Source organism: Lithobates pipiens, unplaced genomic scaffold, assembly GCF_037356315.1.
Source record: "Lithobates pipiens isolate NorthernLeopardFrog02 unplaced genomic scaffold, aLitPip1_a1.2 Scaffold_19, whole genome shotgun sequence".
In the NCBI taxonomy this organism is placed as follows: Eukaryota; Metazoa; Chordata; class Amphibia; order Anura; family Ranidae; genus Lithobates; species Lithobates pipiens.
In genome coordinates, this window is record NW_027507764.1 from 431,705,991 (window position 1) to 431,721,188 (window position 15,198).

A 15,198-nucleotide genomic window follows, 5' to 3' on the forward strand; every position below is an offset into this window, starting at 1 on the left:
GATCACTGTATAAATGACACTGGCAAAAGGGTTTAACACTGGGGGGTGATCCTAGGTAGGTGTTTCTAACTTTGGGGGGAGTGTACTGACTGTGAGTACAGAGAGATTGCTGTTTCTGATCACTAGGAACAAACAATTTAACTGTACTCTCATGTCAGAACGGGGATCTGCTTTGTTTACATTGGCAAATCCCTGATCTGCCTCTCTAAGGAGTGATCGCAGGTGGCCGCCGGACCTGAGCATCAGCTCCCTCGTTGTGCAGACCACATTGTCTTGAGCATGAAACAGCATACAGGTATGTCATTTTGCACAATAGGGCCGCCCTGACACAGTATATATGCGATGGACGGTCCTTAAGTGGTTTCTCTAGTTAATTTTTTTTTCAAAATTTAGGGTTACGGATTTTTCCTACTTCAAGGTACTGTTATTATTATTATTATTATTATTATTATACAATATTTTTATAGCACCAACAGTTTGTGCAGTGCTTTACAACATGAGGGCAGACAGCACAGTTACAATACAATTCAATACAGAAGGAATCAGAGAGCCCTGTTTGTTAGAGCTTACAATCTAGGAGGGTGGGTCAAGTGATACAAAAGGCAATAACTGTGGGGGATGAGATGATGGAGAAATCAAAGTACAGTTGTTAGGTGAAGGCAGAATAGGCTTCTCTGAAGAGGATGGGGTTAGGGATTGTCTAAAAACAAACAGAGTAGGAGTTAATTGGAAAGATTGGGGTAGGGAGTTCCATAGGATGGGAGAGGCTCTGGAAAAGTCCTGGAGGAGAGCATGGGACGAGGGAGCTAGAGAGCAGGATGTCTTCGGAGGAACAAAGAGAATGATTAGGTTAGTATTTTGAGACTAGGTCAGTGATATAGCTGGGGGCTGAATTGTGGATTGCTTTGTAAGTTGTTGTTAGTATTTTGAATTTAATTTGTTGGGTGAGCGGGAGCCAATGAAGGGATTGACAGAGAGGAGTAGCAGACACAAAGCAGTTGGTAAGGTGGAAGAGCCTGGCAGCAGCATTCATGATGGACTGAAGGGGGAATACCCTATGTAAAGGTAAGCCAATAAGGAGGGAGTTTCAGTAATCAAGGCGTGAGATAACCAGGGAGTGAACTAGGAGCTTTGTGGTGCCATTAGTTAGAAAGGGACATATTTTGGAGTTGTTGCGGAGGTTGAGGCGGCAAGATTTGGACAGTGATTGGACGTGGGGCTTAAAGGATAGATCAGAGTCCAGGATTACACCTAGAACATTGGCATGCAGAGACGGGTTGATAATTGTGCCATCGATCTTGATGGGGGAAGGGGCATGTGGGGGAGTAGATATAATAAGTTAGGTTTTCGATGTGACAGGTGTGACATCCAGACTGATATGTCTGTTAGTAAATTAGTGATATGTGAGGAGAATGTAGGAGTGAGGTGAGGGGTAGAGAGATAAATTAGTGTGTCATCGGCGTAGGGATGGTATTGGAAGCCATGGGAGGCTATCAGCTGACCCAAGGGGGAGGTGTAGATTGAGAATAGGAGAGGTCCAAGAACAGAACTTTGGGGAACCCCAAAAGAGAAATGAAAAGGAGAGGAAATTGTAACGATAAAGGTGTGATTGTATAAGTAGGAAGAGGACAAGGGAAGAGTACAGTCAGGAGCAGAGTTTTTTGAGGAGGAGGGGGTGGTCAACCTTATCAAAGTCAGCAGAGAGGTCCAGGAGTACAGAATAATGTCCATTGGTTTTGGACATTAGTAGAACATTTGTTAGTTTTAGGAGTGTGGAGTGTTGAGGGCGAAATCCAGACTAAAGGGGATCAAGAAGGTTATTTTCGGGGAGGTGGTCACTCAGTTGGTTGTAGACCAGACTTCAAGGAGTTTGGATAAAAAGAGGAGCAAGGAGATGGGGCATAGGTTGTTAAGATTGGCGGGGTCCAGTGAGAGCTTTTTAAGTTTGACTATAGCATGTTTTAGAGTGTTGGGGAAGATGCCAGCAGAGAGGGAGAGATTGGAGATGTGAGTTAGAGAGTTCAGAATAGAGCCAGAGATTGACTGTAGCTAACAGGTGGTTAGCAGGATGTTAGCAAGACGTTTATCAACTTTGTCTAAGGTGGTAGAGTTGAATGAGGGAAGTAATGATTGTACCTGTGGGCATGGAGTGTTAAGTGGAGAAGGTATCTGTGCAGAGAAGATCTCCTCACGAATTGTATCAATCTTATTTTTGAAGTGATTGCCGATCTCCTGGGCAGTGAGTGAGTTGGTGGGTGGAGGCAGTGGAGGATCAGTGGCATAACTAGAACCTTCAGAGCCCCAGTGAAAAAAACCATGGAGGGACCCCCTGACCTCCAGTCAGGGCCCTTTCCACTGATCCCGGGGCAGCAGGACCTGGATAGGAGGGGGAACAAATCCCCTCCATTTTCCTCCTGCAGCCACTTAATGCTTATCAGAGGGAGAGGAGGAGAAGCAGACTTTTAGTGGCTGTAGGAGAAAAATTGAGGGTATTTGTTCCTCTAAATGCCCCCCCCCCCATCCAGGTGTTAAGGGGCAGCATGTGCGCTATTGCAGCGGTGGTGGGGGGTGAGATTTGTGGCGGCAGTGGTGGTTGGGGAATGATAAGATCAGTGGCATTGGTGGTGGGGGATGGGATGAGTGGCAGTGGTGAGGGAGAGATGGGATAAGTGGCAGTGGTGGGGGGGGTAGGATCAGTGGCAGCAGTGGTGGTTGGGTGGGCATGGGATCAGTAGTAGCAGTGGTGAGGGGGTGGGATGAGTGGCAGCACTGAAGGGGGGTGGGATCAGTGGCGATTGGGGGGGGTGGGATCAGTGGTGGGGGGGTTGAATGGGATGAGTGGCAGAGGTGGTGGGGGGAATGGGATCAGTGGCAAGGGTGATGGTTGGAGGGGTATGGGATAGGTTGAGTGGCAGGGGACATTAGATGAAATGAGTGGCACTGGTGGTGGGAGGATGGGATTCCTGGCGAGGGTGGTGGTTATGAGGGGTTGGGAGGGGAATGGTATCAGTGGCAAGGATGATATTGAGGGATGGGTTCCACTCACTTGCAGATCACTTGGTTCCCCCTTCTTGCTTGGTCTTGCTTGGGTGAGCAGAGAGGCTGGGCAGGGCCTTGAGTGAAGGCGGAGCCGGAGAAGATGTGCAGAGTGGGCGGGGACTGTGCCAGTGAGTGCAGGCGGTGACAAAGAAGATGGGTGGGGCCTGTGAGTGAAGGCAGAGCCGGAGAGGATGGGTGGAGCAGGCGGGGACAGAAAAGATGGGCGGGACTGTTCGGGCAGAGAGGATGGGCAGAGCGGGCAGAGAGGATGGGCGAAGCGGGCAGGGACTGTTCCCGTGAGCAGAGGATGGGTGGAGAGGATGGGTGGAATGGACTGGGACTCCACGTGAATGACTATCTCCCAGACGGCGGAGGACCCCCCTACAGTGGCGGAACTCAAGGGCCCAGTCGCAAATGCGACTGGTGCGACCCTGATAATTCCGCCACTGTGGAGGATAAAGTAAAGAGTTGAAGGTAGAGAAGTGCTTATGGGGAAGGGATGATAAGTTGTTATTGAGAGTGATAAAGTAGGTCTACTTGGCAGTGAGGAGGCAGGAATTGTATTGTTGGAGGGCAGATTTATATTGGTTGAAATCTATCTAAGCCCCTGTACACACGGTCGGAGATTTCCACAACCAAATCCGTCGGATTTTGCCTGTCGGATTTTGTCCGTCGGATCTTGTCCGAAACTGTTGCATACACACTGTCGGACTAAGTTTTTTTCAGACTTCTGGTGTCATCTGTTTGCCAAGGTTGTAGGAGTTGGGGCCTGATTCTGTGTGTGGTGAGGGGGGGCCAGTGTGACCAGGGAGGATGACAGTAAAGCATTGAAGAAGTGGCTAGGTTGGGGTAGCACAGGGGTGAGATTTTGTATTAGAGGTGGTTAGTAGCAGAATAGAGAAGAGAAAGGTTGAGATGACAAAAGTTTCTATGGGTAACAGTAGCTGGTTGGTGGGAGAGGATTCGGTGTAGAAAGTATTGGAACAGTCTAACTTCATATACAGTAAAAATCTATAAACTTATATTTTGGGATTTAGTGTTTTATGGCCAATGACACATTTTAGTAAGTGTGAAGATTCAAATTATTGCATTAAATATTGTGACCTTTCCAAAGCTGGAAAGACTCTGAAAAAATTCTATACAGAAACTTACCTTTCAGAAACATTCATTCCATTTTTTTTAATCATTAGTGAAGTCAAACCAATGTTTGTTTTCAACTGCAGTGGCAAGAAATGTTTTTTTGCGATCAACCAATTTTCTAACAGTGAGTGTGGTTTTTATTAAGGAAATTGCATACTTTCCGATATTGAATGTTAAGAGCAAACACGTTTTGAAGTACTTCTGAAAATCATCTAATGTACTGATGAGAATTTTCATAAGTAAATCTACTAGTATATGGCCAACTTAACTTTTCTTTTTCGTATAAATCTAGACACATTTTATGGCTGAGCTGATTGTACCAATAATTTTTTGAAATTGCAATACAGTGTAAAATATAAGGCCAGAAGTGACTGAGCAAGTTGTTTTCTATTTAATGAGAAAGGTCTGTACAGTCAGTGTGTAAATAGTTTAAGACTTGTGACTAAACTGTCTAGTCAGCATGTCACTGGTATTTAATTGTACTGGTTTTATATGTGACAAACTCATTATTAACACATTTTAGTCAAATATAGAATAGTATTTAACATACTTTGTAAAATATACATTTAGGAAACTTAAGGGTCTTAGTTATAAAGCAGAGAATGTGACTCTGGGGGAAAACCATGCTGTTGCATGTGTTTTGAATTTCATTTTCTTTGCTGACACCCACCATTGGCAAATCTTTGGCTGTATATGGGATATTCATTTGTAATCCATATCTTCCTGGTCCCCACTTTCTATTTATTGGATTTTAGTTCTTAGTCATGGAGATTCAGCTTCACTTGTGGACAGAGGCACACTGACAACTCATGGGGCCACCGGGCAATATGAGATTATGGGGCCCCTGGGCAATAGGAGAAGATTATGGGGCCCCTGGGCAATGGGAGAAGATTATTACACACAATACACACACGCAGATTTACACACACACACACACACACACACACACTGAAAAGGTACTGGAGAGGCGGGTCAGCTATAATTGTGGGATTTTTTTTAAAAACACAGATTTTTACATACTGTCCCTGGTTTTATTGAGGCTGGCAACCCTGATGGGGCCCCTTAGTGGCCTGGGGCCCTCGGGCAGTCACATAATTGTGAAGTGGAAGGAAAATGATAAATGGTTTTCAAACCTTTTTACAAATAAATATGTAAAAAGTGTGGCGTGCATTTGTATTCAGCTCCCTTTACTCTGATACCCCTAACTAAAATCTAGTGGAACCAATTGCCTTCAGTCACCTAATTAGTAAATAGAGTTTACCTGTGTATAATTGAATCTCAATATAAATACAGCTGTTCTGTGAAGCCCTCAGAGGTTTGTTAGAGAACCTTAGTGAACAAACAGCACCATGAAGGTCAAGGAACACACTAGACAGGTCAGGGATAAGGTTGTGGAGAAGTTTAAAACTGGTTTAAACTTCTCCACAACTTTATCCCTGACCTGGTTTGTTAGAGAAGTTGTGGAGAAGTTTAAAGCAGGGTTAGGTTATAAAAAAGCTTTAAACATCTTACGGAGCACTGTTAAATCCATCATCCCAAAATGGAAAGAGTATGGCACAAATACAAACCTACAGACATGGCCATCCACCAAAACTGACAGGCCAGGCAAGGAGAGCGTTAGTCAGAGAAGCAGCCAAGAGGCCCATGGTAACTCTGGAGGAGCTGCAGAAATCCACAGCTCAGGTGGGAGAATCTGTCCACAGGACAACTATTAGTCGTGCACTCCACAAATCTGATCTTTATGAAAGAGTGGCAAGAAGAAAGCCATTGTTGAAAGAAAGCCATAAGAAGTCCCATTTGCAGTTTGCGAGAAGCCATGTGGGGAACACAGCAACCATGTGGAAAGAGGTGCTCTGGTCAGATGAGACCAAAATTAAACTTTTTGGCCTCAAAGAATAACGCTATGTGTGGTGGAAAACAAACAATGTATATCACCCTGAAGAGACTATGCCAACCATGAAACATGGTGGTGGCAGCATCATGTTGTGGAAATGAATGCTTTTCTTCAGCAGGGACAGGGAAGCTGGTCAGAGTTGATGGGAAGATGGATGGAGCCAAATACAGGGCAATCTTAGAAGAAAACCTGTTAGAGTCTGCAAAAGACTTGAGACTGTGGTGGAGTTTCACCTTTCAGCAGGACAATGACCCTAAACATACAGCCAGAGCTACAATTATATGGTTTCAATCAAAGCATATTCGTGTGCTGGAATGGCCCAGCCAAAGTCAAGACCTAAATCCAATTGAGAATCAGTGGCAAGACTTGAAAATTGCTGTTCACAGACGATCTCTATCCAATCTGACAGAGCTTGAGCTAGTTTTCAAAGAAAAATGGGCAAAAATTTCACTCTCTAGATGTGCAAAGCTGGTAGAGACATCCCCAGAAAGACTTGCAGATGTAATTGTGGTGAAAGGTGGTTCCACAAAATATTGACTCAGGGGGGCTGAATACAAATGCATGCCATACTTTTCACATATTTATTTGTAAAAAATGTTGAAAACCATTTATCATTTTCCTTCCACTTCACACTAATGTGCCACTTTGTGTTGGTCAATCACATAAAATCCCAATAAAATACATTTACGCTTTTGGTTGTAACATGACAAAATGTGGAACACATTCAAGGGGTATGAATACGTTTTCAAGGCACTCTATGTAATGAAAATGAAAAGGTTTTATCCAGGGAATGTGTACATGGTTAGAAGGAAATCTGCTTGAATTATACTTAACTGAAATTACCTGTACCGAAATCCAACTGTAAGCCAATTGTATTGATTCATAAACTTGTTACCTCACAATAAAAATCTTTCTAAAAGAAAATGAAAAGGTTTTATTTAAAAATGCTATGAGCATTTTGACGAGGTGGGAAGGGAGGAACTAAAAATGGTAAAACATAAGCGTATTTAAAATCATCTTTAAGCATTGCAGATACATTTTAAATAATATACAAAAGTAGGAATCACTCTAACATTTAGCTAATGTTGTTTATTATTTATTTCATTGTCATTTTTCCGAAAAATTCATTGAGGTGTGTTGTTTTAATTGGAGTGTATGATAGCTTAATCCCAGACTCTTGGTGTGTGTACGTATATGCATGAATTTATGACATTTTGTTACTAAATTGCCAAATTAAGTTTTGATCCTTTCCTCCCTTAAATTAAAGGTGTTAAGTCTGTATTTCTGTCATTTCCTAAAGTCAGTCTGTCAAGCATAAATAGTGTATGAGTCAAATCTCTGTGAACCTAGCAAATTAATTAATTTTGAACTACAGGCAAACAGTTAAATGCATAGTTGAAGTACATACTGCATACCAGGCCTGGGCTGGCCATAGGGCAGACCGGGCATTTGCCCAGGAGGCCGGGGCCGCCCACTCTGTGGCCCGTTGATGCCTAGGCCACACAGCGGGAGGTAAGCGCCGGCCGTTCGCCTAACCCTATGCGGCCATGCCTGTGTCATCTCTGGCGGAACCGGCGGCTGCATGGGCTGAGCTGTATTTTATTTTTTTTAAAAGCCTGTGGCGTGCAAAACACACTGAAAAACTTCCTCCCGGTGCCAAAAAAAAGTGCACACACATAAAGAGTGAACACAAAAACGTGCAATGGGTGTACCACTATCCTCCACAAGGAAGGACCTTACCCTGATCCCCCGGGGCGTTAGGCTCCAGAAGGGGACTGAGGTACTTATACTTGGTCCATCTGGCCAAGACCAGATGACCCCTTTCTCTGGAAAGGTCTGCCGAAACAGACCCACTCAAGTACTCGGTTGAGGCTCCCCTGTATGTCTCTCTTACACACAGCTCAGCCTCAGAGCCATGCTGACAGTTCCGCTCTCCTCCTCCAGGCATGGTCGTTCGCTCGGTGGGGTAAAGTGGGGAGAGCTGCGGGCTGCTTTCACAATGTTTCCCTCACTCGCCCCCTCTCCCCTTCTCATGTCAGCAGCACAGAGAAGAGGAGGCTTTCCTGTCTGTGCTTCTTCCCTCCCCATTGGCCACAGCAGAGTGCCAATGAGAAGAAACTAGAGGGGGATCATGGGAAATGTAGTCCCAGAAATAGGTGGCCAAATAGTTTTTAGCAGAGAGCAGACTACAGTCCCCAGCTTGCATTCTGCTGGGGTGAAAGAGAAAACCTGGAAACAAGCTGAAGAGTGCTTGTAGCAACTACTACAGGAGACATGGAAAACGAAAGAGAGGAATGTGCTGGGGGAACTAATAGCCCCAGCACCACCAGAGAGAGCTACGCTGTACCGCTCCACCAGAGAAAGAGCCACGCTGTACCTGCACCACCAGAGAGAGAGCCACGCTGTACCTGCACCACCAGAGAGATAGACAGACTGTACCGCACCATCAGAGAGAGTGCCACACTGTACCGCACCACCAGAGAGAGAGCCACACTATACCCACACCACCAGAGAGAGAGACACGCTGTACCCGCACCACCAGAGAAAGAGCCATGCTGTACCCGCACCACCAGAGAGAGAGCCATGCTGTACCACACCACCAGAGAGAGAGCCATGCTGCACCACAACCACCAGAGAGAGACACTCTGTACCGCACCACCAGAGAGAGAGCCCCGCTGTACCACACCACCAGAGATAGAGCCACGCTGTACCACATCAGAGAGAGAGAGAGAGAGCCACGCTGTACCACACCACCAGAAAGAGCTAAGATGTACCGCACCACCAGAGAGAGCGCCACGCTGTACCACACCACCAGAGAGAGAGAGCCACGATGTACCCACACCACCAGAGAGAGAGCCACGCTGTACCCACATCACCAGAGAGAGCCACGCTGTACCACACCACCAGAGATCGAGACACTGTAATATAACATGGACTGCACTGTAAAGGGGCACTGTACTCATTGTGAAAAATTATATACTAAAGCGCTGATATGAATATTCAAATTAAAGTGATTAATAAAAGATAACCAAATTATTAATTAAGCTGCAACCATTCTAATGGTGTTCTGACACCGTGAATAAGTGATAAATGTAGCAAACAATAGTGCGCTGTAATCAACTTTCTATTAAGGCACAGATAAAATCTTCAAATGATAAGTTCCTAAAATACTACCAATGTGATATTGTTTGTAATTCTAATAATGGTGACAAGAACTGATAACCCTATGTGCTCAGTGCAAGTATAATAAACACAAAATTATATACAAAAATAATTTAGTGATCTTGAATGTCTTCAAAGCACTGATGGTGGTGACTAATTAACCGCAATAGCACAAGGTTAGCCTCAGATACAGAATAGTTAGCCTATTCAGAGGATAAAGATGATAATACCAATAAAAATCAACAATAGTTCCCTGTTGTTTTCTGCAAGAAACCACGCCACACCAAACTGCCCTTGAAAAAGTCACGTGCCATGTGATGCAATGCGTTGGGAGGAGCCAGTGACGTCATCTATTGTGTTTGTGTTAGAGCACAGCTGATGTGGTGTTTGGAGGAAATTCGCTGTAAGCGTCTGACCGTTTGCAATAAGCGTCGGTTGAGAATACAAACATGAGTGGATTCGTTTGCACCTCAGACCCTTTGTCGGTTTTTAATCATTGCGCAATGATGCATCTCTTAGGTCCCATGTGAGAATCCATATAAATGAGGAAAGTGAAAGAAGCAGCAAGAGAAATCAGATGAACACTATTGATAAACTGACAATTTGGCAGCAGTGGTTTCTTGCAGAAAACAACTACTGTTGGTTTTTATTGGTATTATCATCTTTATCCTCTGAATAGGCTAACGATTCTGTATCTGTGGCTAACCTTGTGCTATTGAGGTGAATTAGTCCCCACCATCAGTGCTTTGAAGACATTCAATATCACTAAATTATTTTTATATATAATTTTTGTATTTCTTATACTTGCACTGAGCACATATGAAGATTTTTGGGCCCCCCCCCCCCCCCCGAGTCTGACCACCAACATTCCCCAGGGCTTGCCCACGGGCCATCCTACCGACTAAGCACACCGGCCATATATGTCAGCGCCCCTCCCCACACACCTGTATATATGTCAACTCCCCCACACACCTGTATATATGCCAGCCCCCCCAACACCTGTATATATGTCAGCCCCCCACACACCTGTATATATGCCAGCCCTCCCACACACCTGTATATATGTCAGCCCCCTCAACACACACACACACCTGTATATATGCCAGCCCCTTACATAAGCAAACCTGTATATATGGCAGCCCCTGATATACACACACACCTGTAAACACACAAGGCTCTGATCCCTCACTGTACACAAACAGCCCCCCCTTTCCCTCACACTACTTGTAAAGAAGGTCTTCCTACCTAGTCCCAGCCTGTTTTCACAAAGCTGACATGTTGCGGAGAAGCACAGTACAAATCACACGAGGGGTGCACTTGCACATAGTAGCCATAGATGGAAGTAAAGAGCTCGATGTCTGAGCTCAGTGACACAAGAACAGCAGAAGCTGTGAAATCATTTCTGTAATGCACAGCATGGCTTCCCTTCACCTGTCCTGCCTTCTTCTGGCCCAGGCCGGCCCCTCGGGCCCCTTACAGTTGTGACGGCTGTACCGCCCTGATAGCAGCCCTGTTAGTCCCTGTCACCATTATTGGAATTACAAACAATATCACATTGGTAGTATTTTAGGAACTTATCATTTGAAAATGTTATCTGTGCCTTAATAGAAGGTTTATTGCAGCGCACTGTAATCATTGCAGTGCCCCTTTACAGTGCAGTTCCCTTTATATCACAGTGTCCCTGCACATTACAGTGTGGAGGACCAACATCAGCCACCCCCGTGAATTTCTACCAACACCCCCCCCCCCCCTCCTGGAAAAGTTGGCTACTCAGACTAAAATGCCCAGGCCTATTTTTTGTCTCAGTCCAGGCCTGCTGCATACTGTATACTATTTTAACAGTGAAAACTACCTGACACTCTGTTAAGCCAGTTTTATGATTCAAGTACCACTGCCAGAAAGACTAGCCAGCTCTCTGACCTCCCTGCAGTTAAACATTTCATTTTGGTCTGGGACCCACCAAGCCCGTCACTGAACAATAAAGGAGCAGCACCACACTGATGGGGTCATCATTTTTCTCTGTCTCCTAAAACATGCTCACACTGTGACAACAATGTGTTAGCACACCTTACTTGCATATTATGGCAGATGTAACCACTAGTTAGCTATTCTCCAGTGCGAACAGGTCCAGATTCTCTGTCAGGAATCCGTCCGTTCTGCACGATCGGGTCTCCGTTCGCGCACGCGCGTTCGTGCCGCGGGTCGTCGTGGGCACGCGCGTCTCCGAGCGCGAGCGGGTGCACGTCGTTCGGATGTGCGCGCGGCACACGCACGCACGTGTGCGCGTTAGCGCTATTGGCGCCAGTGGCCCTTTTTAAAGGAGCAGCTGCAGTTGTTCTGTGCTGTTCGTCTGCAGCTCGTGCCTGAAGAAACCTGTTTATCCGTCTGCTACCAACCTGATACCTGACCCGGCTCCGTCTGACCTTGTTGACCTCTCCTGCTCTGACCCTGGCTTGTTTGACCCTTCTTGGACTGTTTACCTGTTGCCGAACCTCTGCTTGTACCTGACACCTCTGCCAGCTCCTGCTTGCTTCTGCACCTGCTACCTCGCATCCTGAAGAGCCGGCCATCCTGTTCCCACGGTCTGCAGTCTTCTCCTAGCTGCTTTCCTGCTACAGCGAGTTCCTGCTCCAGAGGATCCTCTTCTACTCAGTGCCTGCTGCTGCACCTGGCCGGACTCTCCTACCCTGCTGTGCTCCGGTCTTCCTGTCCCCATTCCAGTGAGACCGGAACCAGAGCCGTAAGAGAGGTCCCCTTCCACTAAGTCAGACTCACCATCTGAAAACCTTAACATTCTCCTTTGTCACACCCATGCTACCATTGCCATCTTTTCTTGTTCTTTTTGTGGACCCACCAGCACCTTCTCTCTTCAGCCAATAAGTGCATGTATACTGAAGTTATACCCTTGTGGCACCCAGCACCATCCTTGGCATCTTTCAGATGCTAGAAGTGTACACTGCATTGGAAATGCACCACAGGCAGTGTTTGCAAAGGAAACATTTTTTAGCAGACAGGTAAGGCTCGGTTCATGACTTGCCGCGCCGCGACCTGCCGCGACCTCAGCGGCGACTTGCAAAACGACTTCTGTATAGAAGTCAATGCAAGTCGCCCGAGGTCGCCGCAAAAGTAGTACAGGAACCTTTTTTCTAAGTCGGAGCGACTCGAGTCGCTCCTATTAGAACGGTTCCGTAGTACAGAACGGGGGCGACTTGTCAGGTCGCGGCGCGGCAAGTCGTGCCGCGTCTGGTGTGAACCGAGCCTTAAGCAGTTTGTTTGTTTTTTTTCGTCAGAAGAGAATCACAAATTAAGTCTATCAAAAACTCTAACTACTAGCAATTTTTCTATTAGCTTAGTTACACTTTAACAATATACTCTGATTGTGGTATTGATCTTGCAGTGGCCATACCTACAAAAAGTTTGATCTCTAAATGAATTATAATGTCCAAATGAAAACTACAGATAAACACATTTAAAACACCTTTTACACGTGAATAATTAAAATTCATGATAATAAAAATAGAGATTACTCACTATATTACTTCCTCAATAATTTCAGGTAAACATCTGAGTTACTGGCTTTCAAATAGGCATGAAACAGTTTATTAATTATCTAAAACAGCATGTTAGCTGAGTCCTTCAATGTCCACATTAAGGTTTATAATGTAATGCTTAATTCCCTGTGTGAGCTCACCTACTTAAAGTAATAGACTGCAAACTCCAGTGCAATATTTAGAGCTCCCAGTTTTCCAACTAAATAAAAATAAAAATTAAAGGAAAAACACACTGGTTATACTTTGGGTAAAGTTTGGAAGGCTGAGCACCTTTGTCAGCACCTTACAGCTGTCTGTGTACCCCATTTATGAGATTTTGTATTTAAAAAAAGGACAATCAAAGAAAAAAAATGTGAAACACATTAATATAAATGTAAACATAAAATACAAAATTGTGAAAGAAAAAAAAAAACACAAAACAAGTCCCAAGTTTTCAGTTCCAACAGTGCAACATGCACACTAACAGTCACTGTGTATGGTGAAGTATAAACAACAATCCCCTGCTGTAAATCCTCACCTTTAAATAATGACCGCCCCCCCCCCCCCCCCACAAGATGCGGGACATATAATTACAAAGGCCTTGTCCTGGTCGGGCTCCTGATGTTTGGCTGTCTTCCACTGCACGGCCTCCTTCTTCTTTGGCTGCTCACCCCTCTCCCTCCTCCCATTATATGGAATAAATATTCCATGCTCTCTCTTCTAACCTTGTGCCAATTTTTGCTTTCATCAGGAGTACCTCTATAGGGTTACGGTGTGAATGCACCAACAACACCCAAAGACCAATTTTTCTGCCTGTTGGAATATTTCTGCACGTGGTTGACAGGTGCATATCATTCAATTTTTTGACAGCAAGGCCAATTCTTGCTTTCATCAAGAGTACCTCAGTAGGGTTATAGTGTGAAGGCACCACAAAACCCAAAAAACATTTTCCCACCCCTGTTAATTCTATCCAAAGTCTGTGGAAGAGACACCAGAATGTATCCAAAAAAAATCTCTATTCTTGTTCCCAGTGCACTACATTGCGGCCTCATCATACAGACTGGCTCCGCAAGCCATTGCTTACAAAATAAAGAAAGCTTGCAGGGAAAATGTAATTGTTTTGGTTTTATAAATGCAATTATTTCTGCAGCAGCTTCTATGCACAGTACAGATGTGCCACTTTACAGGTAGAGGTTTCACTTTAACCATCAATAAATTACTGCTATTTAAAATTTACTTTTTTACAAACTTTTTTCATTGATACATGTCCTCCAGGGCAGTACCCGGACCACCATAACCATGGTATGCCCAATTACTTGCATATAAGCCTTCAAAATGGGCACTTTTGATTTTTCACCTTCGCGTCCCATTGACTTCAATGGGGTTCGTTATTCACGTTCGGCCCATTTCTAACTGCCAGGTAGTGAAAAAGCAAATTTTTCCAGCGAAGAGTTGAAAATTTAGAATCTCTGTCAGGATTTTATTGCTATCTGTGTTCCCTTGAGGCAGATGTTCACCTACTTGCAATCTAAGTAATGGTTATCAGACAAAACAGGGAAAAATAGGAAACAGAAAAAAATACTCAACGCAACATTGATTGCATTTAAAACCTGCCACTCTTATCTACTCAATGGAACACAGACAGCTGTCAAACTTTGACAAATGTTCTAACCCTTCATTACCCCATTCAAAACAAAAACAAAAAAGTGCTAGTGTTGGGCCTTAGCATAAAAAAGTAAATGGGATTTCTACTTTGTTTCATAATCCTCAACAGCAATAAGATCTGTAACTTTAAATAAGAGTCACTTTATAGAGCAACAGAACTCTAGTAGCTGTGCCCAAAAAAAAGGCAAAGGTCAAGGACCTTGTCTCCACTATAGTCCTTGCCTATTACTGAGTTACCACTCCTTGCACTGTGCTTCTGTGTGGAGGTGCCAATTTATTTCCTCATAGTAGAGCCTCCAAACAGGGAGAACAGTGAGCAGTGCAGTACTAACTTCAATCAAATCTTCAAATCTTACTCTAAATCTCTTAAAACTAGCAGGGACAGACAGCAGTGCCTTCGATCTCACACTGTAGATATAAGGCTAAAAGGATAAAGGCAATATACAGTATGTTGCTAATTTATATATTACAAATGTAATACTTTAAAGGGGTTGAAAGTCTTCAGGTTTTTTACCTTATTGCATTCTATGCATTAAGGTGAAAAACCTTTTATGCTGCAGATGTCCCCAGAGCCCCCCCCCCCTCCTTTTTCTTACCTGAGCCTGTCTGTTCCAGAAATGTGCATGAGTCTAGCAACTCCAGCCACTGTCTCCATCTTCATTGGATAGACTGATTGCAGCAGGAGCCATTGGCTCCCACTGCTGTCAACCAAATCCAGTGACATGGGAGCAGGGGGAGGAACCGAATCCTACTGTCTGTGTCAATGGA